This window comes from Pelodiscus sinensis, chromosome 3, assembly GCF_052426305.1.
Source record: "Pelodiscus sinensis isolate ZL-2025 chromosome 3, ASM5242630v1, whole genome shotgun sequence".
NCBI lineage: Eukaryota > Metazoa > Chordata > Testudines > Trionychidae > Pelodiscus > Pelodiscus sinensis.
Window position 1 is genome coordinate 196985031 of NC_143054.1, and position 16968 is coordinate 197001998.

The following is a 16968-nucleotide window of genomic DNA, read 5'->3' on the forward strand; positions in this document are numbered from 1 at the left end:
ATTCGGAAAGACCAAAAGGTTGAGGGTGAGAAGGTGATCAGTCCAGTATCTTGCCTCCAGTGGAAGTCAGTAATTGTAGCTGCTTTGGGATGCAGTCAGTGCAACAAACCCTGCAGCAGACGGTTGTGGCATGATTTGCCCCAAGGAAAGTTTGTTCCTAACTCCCACCAGTGAAAGAAGTGTCTTAAGACACCCAACCACAGACATTGTCTTGAAGTTACACGCACTTGTCAGCAAGCCTGGGCTCGCTGGGTTGAGTTGCACTGCACTTTCCCGCATCCCATTAACCCCCTCCTCCCCGCAACCCAGGAGGTTGAGTCAGTTACTGTGCGCAAGGCACGGAGAGACTTCGGCTGCAAAGGGCTCAGGGCACTAAGCAGGAGGCTCTGTGCCCCGTGCCCAGGCGAAGCTGGGGGTTCAGGTGCACGTGAGAGCGCAGAGCGGCCTCTGGCATGTAGCCCTTTAAATAGGCAGCGCCTTAGCTGCCCATATTCGCTTTCGGCAGGAGCCAGAGCCTCTTCCTGCTCCTGGGCTGTCCGGCTCCCCCCCAAGCAGCAGGTGAGCCGCGGGCACGTATTCCCCTTTGTCCCGTTCTGCTCCCAGCCGGGATCTCCCTGCAGCTCGGGGAGAGCCGGGAGCGGGGCTGGCCCGTGCAGGACACCCGCGGAGAGGGGTCCCCCTACTACGCCTGCTCCCTCCCCTCCGGCCCCCCAAGGATGTCCCCAGCCCCTGCACACCGCTCCAGAGCCCTGCTGGCCTCTCAGCCCCCGGCTCCCCGTGAACCCCCCACCTCCAATCCCTGTCCCCCCGGCTCCTCGTGAACCCCCCACCCCCAATCCCTGCCCCCTTCCCGCCCCTGTCCCCCCGGCTCCTCGTGAACCCCCCACCCCCAATCCCTGCCCCCTTCCCGCCCCTGTCCCCCCGGCTCCTCGTGAACCCCCCACCCCCAATCCCTGCCCCCTTCCCGCCCCTGTCCCCCCGGCTCCTCGAGAACCCCCCCACCCCCAATCCCTGCCCCCTTCCCGCCCCTGTCCCCCCGGCTCCTCGAGAACCCCCCACCCCCAATCCCTGCCCCCTTCCCGCCCCTGTCCCCCCGGCTCCTCGTGAACCCCCCCACCCCCAATCCCTGCCCCCTTCCCGCCCCTCAGTCCCCCCGGCTCCTCGTGAACCCCCCACCCCCAATCCCTGCCCCCTTCCCGCCCCTGTCCCCCCGGCTCCTCGTGAACCCCCCACCCCCAATCCCTGCCCCCTTCCCGCCCCTGTCCCCCCGGCTCCTCGTGAACCCCCCACCCCCAATCCCTGCCCCCTTCCCGCCCCTGTCCCCCCGGCTCCTCGTGAACCCCCCACCCCCAATCCCTGCCCCCTTCCCGCCCCTGTCCCCCCGGCTCCTCGTGAACCCCCCCACCCCAATCCCTGCCCCCTTCCCGCCCCTGTCCCCCCGGCTCCTCGTGAACCCCCCACCCCCAATCCCTGCCCCCTTCCCGCCCCTGTCCCCCCGGCTCCTCGTGAACCCCCCACCCCAATCCCTGCCCCCTTCCCGCCCCTGTCCCCCCGGCTCCTCGTGAACCCCCCACCCCAATCCCTGCCCCCTTCCCGCCCCTGTCCCCCCGGCTCCTCGTGAACCCCCAATCCCTGCCCCCTTCCCGCCCCTCTGTCCCCCCCCGGGGCAGGACTGACCCCCCCGCCCCCCCGCCTCCTCGCGGACCGGCCTGACCCCCCCGCAGCCGGCGGGGCGGTAAATGGCCGCGGCCAAGCCCAGCCTCCGCCCCCGCCGGTCCCGCCCTCGCCGCCGCGGGCAGCAGAGGGGGCGCGGCGCAGGCGCCCTGCCCCGGGGGCTCCGCCGGCCTCGCGTGCGGGGAGGGGGCGCTGCGGCGCGGGAGCCCGGCCGGCGGCCACACAAAGCCCCGGCTCCTCCCGCCCTGCCCGGCGGGGCAAGGTAAGGGCCGCCCGCTCGGGGCGTGGGACGAGCCCCCCCGCGCCTCGCCCCCCAGGGCCCGGGGGGGGGGGGCGTTGCTGGGCGGGGGGAGGCGCTGGGCCTGGCGGGGGGAGGGTCCCAGAGGGGGGCCCGTGTGCAGCAGAGCCCTGGGGGGTCCCCTCGCGTGTGCCCCGGGCGGGGAACAGCAGGGCCCTGGGGGCTGGTCCCCCCCCCCCCCCGCGCCCCATGGCAAGAGAGTGACCCAGGGACCCCTCGCTGGGCTCGGCCAGTGGCTCGCCCCCCAAGAACCCGCCCCCACGTGCTGCTGAGGGCCCCCACTGCTTGTATGACCCTGGCTCCACAGACAACGGTCAGTTCTTACTGTCTAGGTGGGTTGGAAACAAAAAACAAAACACCCGGAATCCGAGTCCCCAGGCCGCCCCTGTAGCCAGGAAGGCTCATGGCCTATTGGGATGCGTTGGGAGGAGCGTTGCCCGCAGATCTAGAGAAGTGGTTATTCCCCTTTGGTCCGGCGCTGGTGAGGCCACAACTGGAGTATGGTGTCCAATTCCGCTCTCTTCCCTCCCTCCCTCCCCCATTACAGAAGGGATGTGGATGCACTGGCGAAAATCCAATGGAGGGTAACAAATATGATTAGGGGACTGGTGGCTTAGGACAGTGGTCACCAACCAGTCGATCGGGATCTACCAGTAGATCTTGGAGCGTCTGACAGGTGATCCTGACTGGTTTGGCCAGAAAGCTATCAAGTACTGGCACTTCAGTTACCCCTCCACCCACTGTCATGCTGCTCCTGCCCTCTGCCTTGGAGCTGCCCCCCGGGAGCCTCCTGCTTGCTGTGTGGGAGGGAGAGGAGAGGGGGTGCTGTGGTCAGGGTTGAACCTTCTCCCCACATTTCTGTTCCGGGTCTCCATGCAGCGAGAAGGGGATGGAGGTTGGCAATTTAAATCTCTGTCACTTTTATATACTATGTGTGTCTGTGTCATTGGCACAAACACCAATTGTCCTTCACTCTCATCTCCCAACACATACGTGGGGAGTTGTTGTTACTGCTTGCGAAGTGGGCAATGTTTGGGGTGTGACTGCTCTGTGCATTTCATAAGTTTCTTTTCTCTCTTACACTTACATTTAATTCTTTGAGTAGCAAGTTCTCAAATGCTGAACCTGTTTTGACTGGAGTCATTATCACTGTGGGAATTGCTGCTCCTGGAAGTGGCTGACATGTCCCTGAGAAAGGCAGAGCAGGGGGTTGCCCCATGCTGTCTCTGCAGACACCGCTCCTGCAGCTCCCACTGATCAGTAATGGCCAGTAGAAGCTGTGGGCTCAGTGCCATGGAGCCATTGCTGTACATCCCAGATGCTTTCAGAAGTGGTTCAGGACTAGGGCAGGAGTAAGCCTGTCTTAACCCCACTGCTCCACCACTGGGAAGCTGTCTCGGTTAAACGATGCCCAGCCAGAGCCTGCTTCCTAAACCCCTGTCCCAGCCCTGAACTTCCTCTTGTATCCAGCCTGCTGCTCCAGACGTGAGTCCCTCTGCACCCAAACTCCTTCCCAGAGCTTGCTCCTTAAAACCCCTCCTGGACCCCAGTCCCCCACCCTGGGCTTATCCCAGCAGCCCTCCCACATTCTGAACCCTTGGCCCAAGACCAGAGCCTGCACCTCAAACCCCTACCCCAGCCTGGTGAAAGTGACTGAGGCCAGGGAGGTAGGGCGATGGAGTGAGGCCCCAGAGAAGAGGTGGAGCAGAGACAGAGCCTCAGAGAAGGGGTGAGAAGGAAGTGGGGCCAGGGTATTTGGGTTTGACAGAGATCTTACATTGCTCTTAAATTGAAAAAATGATCTTGTGGTTAAAAAGGTTGGAGACCTCTGACCTACGAGGAGAGGCTGCGGGATTTGGGCTTATTTAGTCTACAGAAGAGAAGAGTGAGGCCTTTGATTTGATTGCAGCCTCCAACTGCCTGAAGGGGGGTTCCAAAGAGGATGGAGAGAGGCTGTTCTCAGTGGTGACAGATGACAGAATGGGAAGCAATGGTGTCCAGTTGCAATGGGGGAGGTCTAGCTTGGATATTAGGAAAAACTATTTCCTTGGGAGAGAGGTGAAGTACTGAAATGGTTTACCTACGGAGGGGGTGGAATCTCCATCCCTAGAGGTTTTTAAGTCCTGGCTTGACAAAGCCCTGGCTGGGATGATTTAATTGGGGTTGGTCCTTCTTTTATCAGGGGATTGGACTCGATGACTTCCTGAGGCCTCTTCCTACTCTATGATGCTAATTCTGTGATTCTGTGAAGTTGTTCTTATGAGCAATGCCAAGCACAAATACTAGAATTCTTACGGAGGCCTATTTTTAACCTCCCTTTAAATTTTCGCTCTTTCCTTCATTGGCAAGTATTCTTCTATGGGTCTTACACTCAGTGACTAGTGGTTATATGTGAGGAAAACTTGGTTTATTTTCTCTTTAATTTAAATCATAAAGTCTTTGGGAGCAGGGACTGTATCTTACTTGGTGTTTGTACAGTGCTGAGCACAATGGGATCCTGATTGTACCAGTCTTCCACCCCCCACTATGTGACTGCCTGCCACAGAGATAGCAGCATGGGGGGGGGGGCAGGGAGGCGACCACCAGCTCCCCACGAGCACCGGATCCTGTCTGCTCCCACTGCATGTAAACATGCAACCGCAGTAAATTTCAGTTGGTTACACACTTACAAAAATATACGCATTTTAAAAATCCCTAATCAAGATTAGCATGGGACAGGGAAAAGAATGTCAACTTTCCTCAAAATATAGAGGAACAGTTACGTAGATGAAAATCTTAAATCGTTAAATCTTGCGACTTTTCCTGAATCCATTTATCGAAGATTCTATGTTTATAACTTTCAGGGGTCTCAACATTAGGGATGTCAATGTGGAGATGACTATATGATTAACCGATAAGCCTTTCTGTATCAGTGACAACAAGGTGGGGGAGCCGACTTTTAAAATGGCTCTCCATAAGCACCAGATCCGTCTACCCCCCTCCACAGCCTACACTGCTGCCTCTGATAAAGAGGCAGCTGCGCAGAGGTTGAGGCGAGAAGCCAGCTGTTAGGCCGGCTCTGAGAACTTGTCTCTTCCCACCGTTACTGCTTCCTACAGAAGCAGTGTGAGGCGGTGCGGGGGCCGGAGCCAGTGTCTGCGGGGAGCTGGCTTGAAAGCCGGCTTCCCCCGAGCACCAGCTTCCTGGACCCACCTGCCGGTGCGCAGGGGCAAGGGAGGCTGCTGCGGAGCATCCTCTGTCTACAGTGGGCTCGGGCTCACTGCAAAACGGGATGCTGTGCAGCAGCAGCCCCTGTCTGCGAGGGGAGAAGCATGGGGTGTCTAAGCTCCCTGCAGACAGAAGCTGCTCTGCATTGAACCTGGGCCTGCCGCAGACAGAGGCATGGGAATGGCAGGGGGCTCCCCAAGAGTGGGGCTCGCCCCACCCCTAGGGACTATCAAATAGTTGTGTAACCCCTAAAATTTGATGTACTTTCAATTACATGCAATCTAACATCCCTACTCACCATAATTTTGTTGGGAATCTATTTACCAATTTGTTTAGTTTAATAAAGAAATAAGAGATTGTTTACAAGGTTGTGAGGAGAGTTGGTTAAAAATGTCAGGATAAACTTAAAAAACAAATGGTCTGGCAGCACTTTATAGACTAACAAAACATGTAGATGGTATCATGAGCTTTTGTGGGCACAACCTACTTCTTCAGATGACCTGAGTTTTGAGTTTAGGATGTGCAGACCCAAAACAAATAATCCTAAACTCAAAACTGCACATCCTAAACTCAAAACTCTGGTCATCTGAAGAAGTAGGCTGTGCCCATAAAAGCTCATGATACCATCTACATGTTTTATAGTAATAGATATATAGCTGTGTTAGTCTGATCTAGCTGAAACAAAAGAAGGACTATGCAGCACTTTAAAGACTAACAAGATGGTGTATTAGGTGATGAGCTTTTGTGGGCCAGACCCACTTCCATCTGTGGAAGTGGGTCTGGCCCACGAAAGCTCATCACCTAATACACCATCTTGTTAGTCTTTAAAGTGCTGCATAGTCCTTTCTTTTGTTTCATCTACATGTTTTGTTAGTCTGTAAAGTGCTACTAGACCCTTTGCTGTTGTTGTTTAAGTTTATCCTGTATTGACTAACTTGGCTACCCCATGAAGCTTAAAAATATCCATTATTTTTCATGGGGAAATTTGTAAAATCAAATTTTTGAGGAAGATTTTTGGTTTAATCAAAAACTGAAATAAAAACTCAAGATTGTTCAATTTAAATCAAACCAACCTTTTAAAGAAAAACATATGTTAACAAAGAACTCATTGAAAAACTGGGATACTTAATGACAAACTGTTTGCTTTGGTGATAAAGCCATTTAACAGAAAATATGTGTTTTTCATCTAAAAATAGATGAAAAAATTGCAATTAGCGATTTGATGTGGTCACTGTGAAATAAACTGGCTGATTTCTATAGCTAAATATGCACTTTTCTCCCATGCACATCTTCTGTGTGTCCTGGTGGTGGTAATCTGAGCATTCCACACACACGTACTAATATTTTTAATATTCCTTCAGGTCCTGGGTTGCAGCCACCGTTTTTCACAATGAGGAAAATTAGATTAGTATTTGTATTCTGCAGAGTTAATTGTTTTGAGGATCATTATTGGGTGAGGGAATGTAGGGACCTTATGGGATCTTTCTGCTGCATTCTTTGTGCCTCCTGTCCCAGATGATAAGGAGATAAGTGGGAAACCAGCTGGAGTGTCTCGCCTGGAAATGGAAGAACATCCTTGTTAGGTCAGTCAGTAACTCACTCATGTTGTGGGGCAAAGTAATCTAGCTTTTAAAAATAACCTCTAAAAGTGCAAGTTATTGATTGCCCAAGAGTTTGGAATGGCAGAATATTCAAGTCTAAGCAAAAACACTGGAAATTTTATATTGGTCATGTCTTTGAACATGAATGTTAGTGGACTTCTTTGAAAATCTCCGCTAGATTGAGACTCCTTTGTGCTCGACACTGCATAAGCACCTTGGAAGACACAGTCACTGCCCTAGAGAGTTTATAATCTTTATTTTTAGGTAAAATGCCTCCGCTCACAGATGGTAAGGCAAAACAGTAAGCAATATGGTTGCTATTGAAACTGTGCTCTTGTGTGCAACAGAGTATCAGTGCTGAAAGAGACTGTTTTATACATCAACTTCTTACCCTGTTTCTTAGCACTTATGATGTCTGTGACTTAAAATTACATACTGGCAATTCTGTTTTCTTAGTCTGTGCTGTCACCTGTAATTACACAGACCTATCTAAAGATCTGAATTTCATCATGAATTCTGTCCTCTCTGCACAGAGTTTGAATGGGGCATGAGATGAGAGTGGAATTTTCTCTTTCCGTATATAAGCAGACACCGAGTTGGCCATGCAATTCATCTATGGGTACCAGTTTACCTTTATGATGGAATAGTGGCTGATAATGCTTCATATCTCCATCACTAGACTGAAGTGTCTGTAATGCTGTGACCCTAATTTCAGCATAGGCTATGGTACCACTGAAATTTGGGGTCTATTATGGGCTGGTGCATTGGGATCTCTCTAAGATTCACAAATGCTATCCTCCTGATTTCCCCCACCCATCCTTTGTAGCTCGACCACAGAGTAGAAATGGGTTGGAGGGGTCCTAGTTTGCATCACAAATTAATCTCACTCTGAGGTTGCCTCTATATGCTAGGGATGTAAGCGACTGGTTGACTACCCGATAAGCTTATGCTTATCAGATAGTCGAGCAGTCACTTGACTAGTTGCTTTCCCCTGCCCCTCCTTGCTACCTCTGTCAGAGAGAGGAAGCAAGGTGAGGGAGCAGGAACTGGCACTGGGGGGAGCCAGCTTAAAAGCTGATTTTCCCCCCAGCACCGTCTCCACGGATGACGACAGGGGACTCTTAAAACATTTAAAAGGCAGAGCCGCAGCGGGGTTAACTCCCAGAGCTAATTCCACTGCTGTTCTGCAGTTTCCCTGTTATCGACTAATCGATGGAAATTCCATCAACTACTTGATTAACTGATTACATGCAATTTAACATCCCACCTACATGCTAGACTTCTTGTCTTTAAAGGCTCCCACTCTTTCTACCTCTGCTCTCACTGATAGAGCTGGAACACTAATGCAGCCACTGGTGCCTAGTATTACAACTACAATGTTATCTAACCTTTATCTCTCCTTTCCTCTGAGCAGTTCTAGATAAAACAATGACTGAAATGCAGATTTTATGCTATGCTAATTCTAGGGATGTTAAAAAGTGGTTAATTAGGTAACTGGGTAATCGCTGAAAATCTTAGCGGCTATATAGTTACATGCTAAAGGCTCCGAGTTGGCTCCTGGTTGCTGGCCCCACTCCCGGGGAGCTAACTGAGCTGCAGGCTGTGCAGTATAAGTCCAGTTTTAAGTTGTCTCCTGGCACGTACTAGCTCCTGCCTGCTGGCCCCGCTTCTAGGGAGCTGGCTGTTACCCTGTGCTGCGGGCTCTGGTGTCCAGAGGAATGCAGCTGACATGTAACCAGTATGGTAACTGAAAAGCTCGTGCTTATTGGTTAACCATTTAAACGGTTATACTGTTACATCCCTAGCTAATTCTGCCACTCTTGGATCCATCTATGGACCTGAACCAGTGCAAAAATTAGAAGGCCTTTTGAAATGAAGGTTTGTAGAGCCAGGATAGCCTTTTCAATTTTTAAATGTTAATCTTTCTTAAAGATATTAATCAGGACAAAAGCACACGTGGGGAACAGTGCGAATTTTGCAGGGTTTCACTGTTTGTTATTTTCAGAATAACAATTTCAGAGAAAAGAGCCTTTATTAGATCCAGATTAGGGGCCAGAGTCTCCTTTTGCATTGGTTTTACACTTGCTTGCTTTTCAGAGGACTTGCTTCTGATTTACATCATTGTCACTGTCTGCTGAATCAGGCCCAAGTAATTAATTTTAGCCAGGGATTCTCAAACTTCATTGCTCCGCAACCTCCTTCTGACAACAAAACTTACTATAGCATCCTGGGGGGTGGGGGGGGGGGAATGGAAGCCTAAGCCCCACTGCTCCAGGCAGGGGTAAAGGTGGGAGGGGCCAACGCTTTATGCTAGTTTGTATGGGCTTTACTATTGCTTTGATCTTCATGGGGAGAGTGCAGTTTGGAAATATGGTCCAGATGTCACAGTGATGTTTGAAACTGAGTCCTTCTCACCGTCCAGCTTTCCAAGAATGTTAAGACAAGATCCCTGGGCCTTGATTTTTATCAAATAGAGTAACTTGTCCAGTGAAAACAAGCTGGTTTCATAGAGGAGAAATGTTCTTCCCCTTCACTTTCCCACCTTTGAGACTGAAAGTTACATGTATCAGGTTTTGAGGAAAAGGACTTTTGGAGTACCAAACCTTTTCTTCCTTTGGTAGGTGGTCTCTAGTCTCATTGGGTTTCCTTGGAAATAGTAGCCTCCTATCCTAAAATAGATTTATGGATGGAGTTCTCCCGGATATTCAGCATTGGCCCACCTCTGCTGCCTTGAAATAAGTGGGAATTTTACTATTCAATAGGAATAGAGGATTTGAAAATCCCACACTAACTTACTTGCTTTTGCAACATGTTTCACAGATGGTATAATTGTTCGAATAACCCTTTAATTGAGTATTTCCTGGTAAGTATTAGTTACTTATGTGCCTATACTGTGGAGGCACTAAGGAGCCTCAACCAGGTTGAGTCCTCATTGTGCTGTGTGTTACACACATAATAAATGACAGTCCCTACCCTAAGGCATTCACAGACAACAGCCCAAGGTATGACAAATGGGCAAGACAAAAATGTGGGTGGGTGGAATGAAGGACAAGATAGCAATAAGGAAAGGAAATCTTAGAACACAGGTGTGTGCAGAATTTTTCAAAAAAAATAGATTCTTTGTAGAATGTGTGTTTAAACAGTCAGTTTAGGTTTATTGTCCAATTTTGCCTTTGGGTGATTATGTCCCTGGGTTCAGAAAAGGTCTGCCCTGTGTAATTCTGTAAGCTATTAAATATCGAGAGCCAGATCTTCAGATGTAAATCAGTACAGTATTACTGAAACAATGGAAATATGAAAAGTAACACCAGCTGTGGACCTGGCCTGCACAGCACATACTAATTTAAGGTCTGCTCAGTTTTCAGAGCCTTTCCTCAAAAGAACCTCTTTTTGATCCTCTCTTCAGTCTGTTATCTCCAGAATGTGAATGTCTATTTTTTGGTTCAGTGCTTGAAACCAAGCACAACACTAAATGTGACCTCACAAGTGCTTTGTAGAGAATTGTCTTTCCTTACTAATTAATGATTTCCCTACTTCTGCATTCTAAATGTTTCTCTCTACTTTTACTTTGTTTTTGGTCAACTCCTACTATGTTCAGATTAGCTCTGGGATTCTTTTTATTGTGGGTTAGAACCGAAATATATTTCAACATGAAAATAATCTATAGTCTACGTGTATGGAATTTCGTTTGCTGACATTCACTACATCTACCTGAAGATGCCTAACATCCTCTTTCAGATTTTTTGTTCTGTCAGTGGTTGACTCAGGACATATGCCATATAAAATATTTAAACACTCTGTTAGAGAAAAGTTTCCTAATTACTCAAGCTGCATCTCAGCCAGACTTAAAATAACAGATTCAGCTGTTTGCTTAAGAGGGTGAACGTAAGGAGAGACATGGACGTTCCAGCTTGGCCAACCTCTGTTTCTCCAGGAGCTGAGAGGTAGAGCAGACAGGGCTATGAGTGGATGGAGCCTTCAGTGGATGTCAGCCAGCTAACACAGTAGAGCCAGTGTATAGCGGGAAGTAATTCATGTGATGTAATGGATTGGCATAGATTAAACTCCCCCATGGAGCAAAGGACAAAATTGTGGCTCTGAGTCCCAGTTCCGCCTCATATCTGTTCCTGGATTAACATAATTATGTTCTCTCCTTCCTTTTACTTGGGGTTCATGGGAACACCATAATTGTGTCAGGTTTGACCTGATGATGATTGAGGGTGGGATTATGATATGAATATTTTCACTAGCATTAATTAGACTATCCGCGTGTGGGGAACAGCTCATCAGTTTGAGCAAATGAGTTCAGTTTGGGATAAACATATAATTACTGAAAAGAACATCAAGTTCACAAAAATACACACCCACTGGTTTTGTTGATTGGGTCCTTGGTTGCATTCCTGACCCTGAGTTTATTTGGCCAATAATTTCTTGGGAAAAAGTTTAGATTCTGGCAACTGTAGGACACAGACAAGTAGTAAAACTTTTATAATGAACTGTTCAGCAATGGCTGGGGACTTTTCTTTTAAAATCTGTTTTGCAATGTTCAGCACAGTTAATACAACATGGAAAAACACTATGATTTAGACATTTTAAATAGCTACCAAAAGGGAAGCCAAAGCTTTTAGTGTGTTCACGAAGGCCCACACCTGCTTGGCTTGTCAGCTTTGCAAACACCATGGTACCATATATCCTTTAAAATTTCTCTGTCCAAGTGCCAGGTTGTGAGTGCTGCTTTTGTACATGGCTATTATTAGGATCCAGAGAGAACTTTGTAAGTTATGATTATATAGGAATTGGAATTTGATCAAAAACTCAATATTTGAATCAAGTTTCAGTTTTGGAAAGTATGATTTGGTGATGTAATATTTTTTGGACCTGTAAAAATATAAAAATAAAAATATGAGCTGTTTGACCTTGATTTTTGTACATATAAAGCAGTTTATCGTAGCTAAGGTCAAGTAGCTTTCATTGCATACATTAGGAACTGAGAGCTGAATGCTTTGTACGTTGGCTATAAAAACTGAAACTTGGAAAATGTCTTGGCAATGAGCAAACTTTTCCTCTTTAGTCAGATTTATTAAACTATAAATATCAGTGTGGGAATCTGTAAGTTACATTTTAAAAATTCAAGGTCCTGCAAAAGAAAGGTAGGTACCAATCCTGGAAAGATTCCCATTGACTTTGTTGAGCTTTGAATTCATGTGCAAGCAGAACTCATTGGGACTTGTAGGAAGAATCTGTCATCATGGATACGGTTGCAGGATCAGGGTTTCTGCTTGCACAGAAATGTGCCATAAAAGGCTTTGATTTTTATTGCCTTTCATAATTTTAAGGATCCTAGAGCATTCTCTGTTTTTAATATCTGGAGGTAGGGTGGTGGAAATCTCTCTGTGGTGACATCTGACTCTTTTTCTAAGTACAGCATCAGCACAACAAAACAATACAGGTTGAACCTCTCTAGTCTGGCACCTTTTGGACCTGACCTATATCGATGGGAGGTCAATATTGTCTAGCAACATTTCCAAAACTTCCACTGCTTACTGGGCTCTTAGAAGACATTTAGCGATAAATTAGAGTTAAATAATAGCATAGAGCACTGAGAGCTAGGACTGGTGGCTGTAAACAGATTTTATGGGACCACGGCAAACTTGGTTACGCCCATGATAAGTGAACATCCAGCTAACTAAAATCATGCTGGACTACAGATGATTCCAGACCAGAGAGTTTCATCCTGTGGAAAACTCATTTATAAATTTCTGAATAACAAACCTTGACACACAAATATCACCTGTAGCTGCAATGGCAAGTGCACAGCTTTCATGAAGATTACATAGTACGGAGTTGTAATAATATATATATGACATGGCCATGTTACTCCAGCCTGAGTTAAGAGCCATTGTAGGGGTTCTGGGAGGAAGGGGGTGAATTTGAGGAATCTCAGAGCATCCTGTGATGTCTTCCAAGTATATGAGGACCATGCTTGAACTTGGAGCACTACCAGGCATAAGACTGGCACATGCTAATTCTGCTATAGTATCATTGTGGGCGATCGAGTCTTCTACCTAGCAGCGACAGAACTATTTTTCTTTATGCAAATATTAAAACATAAGGAAATTCCCTAGAAAAGCTATAGTTAATAGACTGCAAAGGTTGTAGATACCTATGTATTATTTAAAGAAACGGCATCCATTTGAAATCTAGTCAGCTTTAAATTTGAGACAAAAATAGGCTCGGTTTCTTCATGTGTCCTTTAGTCTACTTGCCTAGTTTTGTGATTGTTTTTTTTTTTTTTAAAGTCTCTCTCCTTTTACTTACTTACCCTGCCTAGGCAAAGAAAAAAAGATTTTACTGGTTATACAGAGTAAACAATAGAATTGACTACATACATAATCGAGTCTGATGCACAGAATTAAACAATATTTAAAGTTAAGTTGCGGTCCTAGGGACAGACACACACACACACAGGACCCAGTCCTTGAAAGACTTAAGCATGTGGTTAAACACATTGACATCAGTGGGTCTGTTCTGTAATTGCATAGCTCAAGTGTTTGATAGATTGGGGCCATGAGTTCACGGTTTTTACTGGGACAGAGTGTGTTCAGAGCTTGCCCAAGGTATGGGCGAGGTGGGCTCCCGCCCGGGGCACCCCATTGTAGGGGCTGCTGTGTGGGGCTGCCAGGCCAGGCGGGGGCGGCACCGCGCATGCTCCGTGCGCCTGGGATGGTGCTACGCATGTGCTGGGGCAGGGCCGTGCATGCGCTGGGGGCGGGGAGGCGCTGCGTGCCCGGGGGCGGGGCCGCGCATGCGTTGCGTGCCCGGGGGCGGTGTCGTGCTCCCAGGGGCCGGAGTGCACGAATGGCTCAGGCCTGCATTGAGTGTGTTTAAACGCTTTTGGGAACATGCTCTTGAATTTTACTTCTCAATGGCAGGCAGGACATTTTCAGACAGTTTTTTAAAGTTGACAGAACTCCTTAAGTAAAGTTGTTGTTATCTCTGTGTATTTGAGAGTTTGTCTGTCTGTTCAAGAACTCCTCCTAAACGCCTAAGAGTTAGTACCACCAAGCTTGGTATTCAGCTTCCTCTTATCATAATCTAAAGCAAGGTAGGTAAGGGTTTCGTTTTGCCTGGGGATGTAAAGAATTAACCGGTAAGCATCAGCCCTACCGGCATGCCTCTCCAGTAACAGGTTAAGCGGCGGCCCGGCCATGGGCAGGGATTGTTCCAGGGTTAACTGGTTTAAACAGCATTTAACTGGCTAACTTTTTAACCAGGAGTTCACATCCCTAGTTGTGCCAGGACAATGGAATGTACTTGGAATGGGACTGCTCTCAGAAAACCATGCAGAAAAGAGAGAGAATTACCAGGCAAGTGAAAGGAGCTGGCTGGGGGTGTAGTATCTTCCCTTCTACCCACCCCTCCAGGGACTGCCCCGGCCCCCTTGTCTCCCTCCCCCTGCACCCCCTAGCCCTTTAGGGCCTGAAGCTTCCCCCCCCCCCCCCCCCCCGATTCATGCAGGATTATTGCTGGATGTTCCCCTTCATCAGAGAGCGAGGGAAAAGTGCACAGTACGCGGCAGTCCTCACTGTGACTGGGGAGTGTACAAGGCAGAGGAACCTGGACTTGCTCTAGCCGGTGGACGTGCACCCTTTCTCCGGCCGTGTCTGCTGGAGCTGCAGCCACCATGAAGAGGTCTCTCTCACCTGTCCCCAAGTTCCTGTGGTGAGAGAAGGCTCAAATACCCTTCTTTTCCTTGGGGCAGCCTGAACCCTTCATTCCTAGCTCTACCCCAGAGCAATGGTTTCAATGAAGCATCTACATTTTCATTTTGTTTTCCAAAAAACAAAAATTGAGTCAAGGACCCAAGCAACACGGTAAATCATCATCTAGTAAAATATATATTTGAAAACTAGGAACTAAACTGAAGTACAAGTTTTGAAAAATATAACAGAAATGTTTCAAAGTGTGGCAAATTAGAAGCAATTATAATTAAAGGTTTCAGACAGCCTTAAGTCTGAGGGCTGGTCTACCAATACAGTGCTACATTGGCATTTGGTGCAAAGACGCTGCTGACTTAGTAAAGATGCTCCCTATGCCCAGGGGAGACCCTTTTTGGTCAGTGTCAGTACTCCATTTCCTTGATAGATGCTCTGTCAATGGAGAGAGGCCCTTCCATTAACATAGCATTGTCTACAGTAGGCGTGCGGTCAGTAAAACTGCGTTGCTTAGGGGTATGAATTTGTCACACTCCTGAGCCACATAGTTGTATTGACATAAGACTGTGGTGTAGATCAAGCCTGACCCTGTGCCAATTTCATTTTCTTACCCATTATTTTTTGCTATTTTACTATGCTTGGGATTCTTGCCCTAGCTGGCAATATTAGAAATGAAATTGCAGTTACCTGGAGAATGTCTACACTTGTATCCTAGTTCGAACTAGGGGTGCAAATGCAGGCATTCGAAATAGTCAATGAAGTGGGGATTTAAATATCCCGTGCTTCATTAGCATGATCTTACCGGTGCGTTACTCCGAATGCCAGCTGTTTCGAAAGTGAAAGTGCGCGCCGGGATAAGTTAGTTCGAACCAACCCCTTTGTTCGAACTAACGTTACTCCTCATTTTTTGTTGTGTTTTTTTTCCAAGGCACACAAAGTACCAAGATCAATATTTGATTTATGATATTTCAGATGCACTTTTTTATGTTCAAAATAAGGGATTAATTAATCCCTTATTATTTCAGAAACTTTTGCACACATGCACGCTATTGCTTATACTATGTTTCTCATATGGTTAACAGTGGTTCTCGAAACCAAAGAAGTGACTTCTTTCTACTTGACCATTCTTGTTCGTTGCTAAAGATAGTTTAATGATATGTAAACATCTTTATTCTAGACTAGTCATTTCCCGTTTACTGCCTTCCTTTTATTGGTAATTTTATAGTTGCCATGTGTTGTGCTGTCTGAAAATCCCTAGATTTTCTATGATGTGGCATATAGTAAAGATTATAATCCTCTTCAAAACACTCCACCTTGATATTTCTCTTGAATTTAATTTTCATAATGTATTGTATTTTGCTAATCATTGAAAGTTATTGTATAGGTTGTTTAAAACAGTGCTTCTCAAGCTCCTTTCAGGAGTCTGATTTGTCTTGAATGCTCCCAAATTTCACATCCCTTAAAAACTACTTACTCACAAAATCAGACATAAAAACATAATGTCACAGCACAGTATTATTAAAAAATTGCTTATTTTCTCATTTTTACCATGATAAAATCAGTCAGATGCAATATAAATATTGGGCTTATATTTTAGTTTCATTTGACTTTGCTAGTGCTTTTTTTATGTAGCCTGTTGTAAAACTATGCAAATATCTGTATGAGTTGATGTATTCCCTGGAAGACCTCTGCATACCCTGGTTGAGAACCACCGGTTTAAAAAACTGTAATAACGCTGTAACTGTTACCTTTAACAGTTACAGCTACTAAATCCAAGCTCTTTGTGTATTTTGCAGCTCTGCCTGTCATTAGGTGGGAGTACAGAGGTTTACTAAATAAAATTTTGGAAAAGCTTGGAGCCTTTGAATATGTCATTAACATATTTAAGAGAAGGCAGAAAGTGCAACTCTGTGTGTGCTCATAAAAACATTTGTTTTCAGCTAATGATTAGAGAGGGCTGCTTTTATAAAATGGATTCATACTTTGTCATACAGTCACCTCTTCCTTCCAAATCAACATCCTTACAGACATTATTATAACTCCACCTACCGAGAAACTATGTGCCAATTGTGACTGGCAGTCGTCTGTTTTATTGTTTGCTTCCTTAATTCCTGGTATAGGTGGAGCATAATACTGTTTGCAGGAATGCTTTCTTTCCAGGATGGAGGAAGAGGCAGATGGACAAAATACATTACAAGTAGGTAACTTTTTTTCTTTTCTGTGTGTAACCATACCTGATGTACTCTTTTGAATTCTGTCAAATTGTACAGAAATTTTTAAAAAAACCAACACCACTTGTTATTAGCCAAGCTTGATTTGGAGTAGTTTCCTGACAGAAACCTGGATTTCATAGGACAAGTGTGATGAATGGGCTTAAATAGTCACACAGTCTATTATTCAAATAGCAGGTTTACTGACTTAATCATTTCTGGAAGATTTTGGTCCATATTTTCAGAAATAAGTACCTAAAGTC

The 16968-nt window shown here is 46.8% G+C and overlaps 1 protein-coding gene across 2 annotated transcripts in view; it reads left to right on the top strand.

Moving 5' to 3' along the window:
* The first annotated feature begins 331 nt into the window (after positions 1-331).
* RIN2 (Ras and Rab interactor 2) overlaps positions 332-16968 on the top strand; it is a 128046-nt gene continuing 111409 nt past the window's right edge. The window contains exon 1 of one of the 2 annotated variants that reach the window (XM_075925778.2): positions 332-558. The gene's annotated coding sequence lies outside the window, so the exon portion shown is untranslated. Of the gene's footprint in view, positions 559-1789; positions 1937-16968 lie in introns of those variants that run through there. The other variant, XM_075925779.2, reaches the window with a different exon arrangement.